This window comes from Schistocerca piceifrons, unplaced genomic scaffold (genome assembly GCF_021461385.2).
Source record: "Schistocerca piceifrons isolate TAMUIC-IGC-003096 unplaced genomic scaffold, iqSchPice1.1 HiC_scaffold_329, whole genome shotgun sequence".
Classification (NCBI taxonomy): domain Eukaryota; kingdom Metazoa; phylum Arthropoda; class Insecta; order Orthoptera; family Acrididae; genus Schistocerca; species Schistocerca piceifrons.
In genome coordinates this window covers 216-5,000 of record NW_025728547.1, presented here as the reverse complement: position 1 = coordinate 5,000, position 4,785 = coordinate 216, and the positions used below count along the sequence as shown (strand labels likewise).

General features: G+C 53.8%; 1 non-coding gene across 1 annotated transcript; it reads right to left on the bottom strand.

Annotated features, from left to right (window-relative positions):
* Nucleotides 1-46: 46 nt before the first annotated feature.
* Nucleotides 47-1,955, bottom strand: LOC124745612. The gene has a single exon (XR_007011109.1). It is a non-coding gene; the product is annotated as a small subunit ribosomal RNA (ribosomal RNA).
* Nucleotides 1,956-4,785: the final 2,830 nt, after the last annotated feature.

Genomic DNA, 4,785 nt, shown 5'->3' with positions numbered 1-4,785 from the left:
GTTGCGCGACACGACACGCACATCGAAAGACATGCAGTCTAGTCGGTAATGATCCTTCCGCAGGTTCACCTACGGAAACCTTGTTACGACTTTTACTTCCTCTAAATGATCAAGTTTGGTCATCTTTCCGGTAGCATCGGCAACGACAGAGTCAATGCCGCGTACCAGTCCGAAGACCTCACTAAATCATTCAATCGGTAGTAGCGACGGGCGGTGTGTACAAAGGGCAGGGACGTAATCAACGCGAGCTTATGACTCGCGCTTACTGGGAATTCCTCGTTCATGGGGAACAATTGCAAGCCCCAATCCCTAGCACGAAGGAGGTTCAGCGGGTTACCCCGACCTTTCGGCCTAGGAAGACACGCTGATTCCTTCAGTGTAGCGCGCGTGCGGCCCAGAACATCTAAGGGCATCACAGACCTGTTATTGCTCAATCTCGTGCGGCTAGAAGCCGCCTGTCCCTCTAAGAAGAAAAGTAATCGCTGACAGCACGAAGGATGTCACGCGACTAGTTAGCAGGCTAGAGTCTCGTTCGTTATCGGAATTAACCAGACAAATCGCTCCACCAACTAAGAACGGCCATGCACCACCACCCACCGAATCAAGAAAGAGCTATCAATCTGTCAATCCTTCCGGTGTCCGGGCCTGGTGAGGTTTCCCGTGTTGAGTCAAATTAAGCCGCAGGCTCCACTCCTGGTGGTGCCCTTCCGTCAATTCCTTTAAGTTTCAGCTTTGCAACCATACTTCCCCCGGAACCCAAAAGCTTTGGTTTCCCGGAGGCTGCCCGCCGAGTCATCGGAGGAACTGCGGCGGATCGCTGGCTGGCATCGTTTATGGTTAGAACTAGGGCGGTATCTGATCGCCTTCGAACCTCTAACTTTCGTTCTTGATTAATGAAAACATACTTGGCAAATGCTTTCGCTTCTGTTCGTCTTGCGACGATCCAAGAATTTCACCTCTAACGTCGCAATACGAATGCCCCCGCCTGTCCCTATTAATCATTACCTCGGGTTCCGAAAACCAACAAAATAGAACCGAGGTCCTATTCCATTATTCCATGCACACAGTATTCAGGCGGGCTTGCCTGCTTTAAGCACTCTAATTTGTTCAAAGTAAACGTGCCGGCCCACCGAGACACTCAATAAAGAGCACCCTGGTAGGATTTCAACGGGGTCCGCCTCGGGACGCACGAGCACGCACGGGGCGGTCGCACGCCTTCGGCTCGCCCCACCGGCAGGACGTCCCACGATACATGCCAGTTAAACACCGACGGGCGGTGAACCAACAGCGTGGGACACAAATCCAACTACGAGCTTTTTAACCGCAACAACTTTAATATACGCTATTGGAGCTGGAATTACCGCGGCTGCTGGCACCAGACTTGCCCTCCAATAGATACTCGTTAAAGGATTTAAAGTGTACTCATTCCGATTACGGGGCCTCGGATGAGTCCCGTATCGTTATTTTTCGTCACTACCTCCCCGTGCCGGGAGTGGGTAATTTGCGCGCCTGCTGCCTTCCTTGGATGTGGTAGCCGTTTCTCAGGCTCCCTCTCCGGAATCGAACCCTGATTCCCCGTTACCCGTTACAACCATGGTAGGCGCAGAACCTACCATCGACAGTTGATAAGGCAGACATTTGAAAGATGCGTCGCCGGTACGAGGACCGTGCGATCAGCCCAAAGTTATTCAGAGTCACCAAGGCAAACGGACCGGACGAGCCGACCGATTGGTTTTGATCTAATAAAAGCGTCCCTTCCATCTCTGGTCGGGACTCTGTTTGCATGTATTAGCTCTAGAATTACCACAGTTATCCAAGTAACGTGGGTACGATCTAAGGAACCATAACTGATTTAATGAGCCATTCGCGGTTTCACCTTAATGCGGCTTGTACTGAGACATGCATGGCTTAATCTTTGAGACAAGCATATGACTACTGGCAGGATCAACCAGGGAGCTGCGTCAACTAGAGCTGAGCAGCCGGCCGCCCGGGAGTGTGTCCCGGGGGCCCGCGCGAACACGCAAGCGTCCGCTCAATCATTCTGCAAACAGGAGGAGGCTGAGCTCCCCTGCACAATACACCTCGAAACCCTCTCAGGTCCCGGCGGCGCGCAGCGCCGTCCCAAGTACTTGGTCGGGTTCGAGAGAGGCGCAATCGCCCGGAGTTAGGCGAGTAGACGCTTTCGGTGCGACCACCCGTGCTCCCAACTGAGCTTGCCGCTGCCGACAGAGGCCCGGGAGCGTGCTGTCGTGGCATTGCCGGCGGGAGACAACACGCGCCACCTACGGTGACCGGCAGCTCCAACGCCAGCGCCACAGAAGGACAAAAGCCCCACTTGGGTGCCGAAGCGAACTCTCCCAGCACAGCGCACGCGCCAACACATCCGCACAGCTGCGATACAAACCACCAGCGAGAACCGCTGGGGCGACCGAGCAGCAGACGGCGTCGCGGCGCCGAGCGCCGGGCGGCAGCGCATCCTCAACGCACACAGTCCTCAATCGGACCAGCACACTGAAGATGTCCACCGCGCTTCGCACCGGGCCCGCGAGGACCTACTTTGGCCGCACGGCGCCGCGCGCAGGGTGCGCCGGCGCGCAGCTGCGACGCCTGCCGCGTCCGTCGGCCGGCGCGCCTGCCACTGGCCGCCCCCACCAGCCGGCTGTAGCGCGTGCGCCCACGCACCGCGCGGCCAGCACGCCGGGAGGCGCCCCCTCACCGGCCGGGGACGGTCCCACCCAGCCACCGCCGCGTATCGCTTCACACCCAGATGCCGTTCAGTTTCGTCGGCATGGTGGGTATCGCTGGAACAACCGGTTAGTACCTCAACCTATCGTCGCCATCACCGATTCACCCCTAGCGAGAACAACCGCACCACAACAGGTTACCATTTGTTCATTTGCGTAACTTCACCAGAAAACGCAGGCGTCCATCGCCATTTGCAACTTCCACGATTATTGCATGCCTGTGTCAGGTGTCACGCCACACTACGTCTGCCCACATACACGCAACAAAATGTGCACGCCTAGACAATACGTGGAAGGTGGCCCCCGTACGTATGCGATGTCCATTGCTCGAACGACTGTCAACCGGCCTCTGTAGCATGTCGCAGATATGGAACGCGGTGCACCATGCCATCACGGTGTGTGAGGAGAGACGACTAGGTCCGAATACATCAACAGACAGCTCATGCTGATCGCCATCCACGGCGTCCGTTCCTCCCACACGTCTCTATGGCGTACCACACTGCAATCCAGCTCTCATAGGGAGACGACACGTAGCTGCGTGCACAATATTTGCACTGTATGGTCCGCCGTTTTTGGGCGCAGTCGTTGTACGGTCACACATGTGCCACGATGTATCATTCAGTACATAAGGACGAATGTGCAGTACAGATTGTGGTTTACGCGTACGACATTAGCGGACAGTTGACACAGGCCGCACCACAACGTAGCCTGAGTACGTCGCATGCGGAGGGCATTGAACATGCAAAGTTCTCACCAACCAGCTTGCGAAGGCAGGGGGCAAGGTGGGGACGTGGGGAGGGGCGGCATGTACGTCCTGCTGCCATCCACATTACAGTGTACAGCAGGAGCATGTGGAAAGTGAGCAAGACTTGCAAGGTGTTTAACATGAAGCGATACACAGGGGAGCGGGGAGTGCGAGTAGCGAACTATATTGCGAGGGTTGCGGGTGGGCAACACTACACTAATTGAACGAGTCGTATAACAATTACAGAGCAGGTTTAGGCGACAACGTGGGTTACGTTAGGCGACAACGTGGGTTAGGTTAAGGCACGACGTGGGTTAGGTTAAGGCACGACGTGGGTTAGGTTAAGGCACGACATGGGTTAGGTTAAGGCACGACATGGGTTAGGTTAAGGCACAACATGGGTTAGGTTAAGGCACAACATGGGTTAGGTTAAGGCACAACATGGGTTAGGTTAAGGCACAACATGGGTTAGGTTAAGGCACAACATGGGTTAGGTTAAGGCACAACATGGGTTAGGTTAAGGCACAACATGGGTTAGGTTAAGGCACAACATGGGTTAGGTTAAGGCACAACATGGGTTAGGTTAAGGCACAACATGGGTTAGGTTAAGGCACAACATGGGTTAGGTTAAGGCACAACATAGGTTAGGTTAAGGCACAACATAGGTTAGGTTAAGGCACAACATGGGTTAGGTTAAGGCACAACATGGGTTAGGTTAAGGCACAACATGGGTTAGGTTAAGGCACAACATGGGTTAGGTTAAGGCACAACATGGGTTAGGTTAAGGCACAACATGGGTTAGGTTAAGGCACAACATGGGTTAGGTTAAGGCACAACATGGGTTAGGTTAAGGCACAACATGGGTTAGGTTAAGGCACAACATGGGTTAGGTTAAGGCACAACATGGGTTAGGTTAAGGCACAACATGGGTTAGGTTAAGGCACAACATGGGTTAGGTTAAGGCACAACATGGGTTAGGTTAAGGCACAACATGGGTTAGGTTAAGGCACAACATGGGTTAGGTTAAGGCACAACATGGGTTAGGTTAAGGCACAACATGGGTTAGGTTAAGGCACAACATGGGTTAGGTTAAGGCACAACATGGGTTAGGTTAAGGCACAACATGGGTTAGGTTAAGGCACAACATGGGTTAGGTTAAGGCACAACATGGGTTAGGTTAAGGCACAACATGGGTTAGGTTAAGGCACAACATGGGTTAGGTTAAGGCACAACATAGGTTAGGTTAAGGCACAACATAGGTTAGGTTAAGGCACAACATAGGTTAGGTTAAGGCAC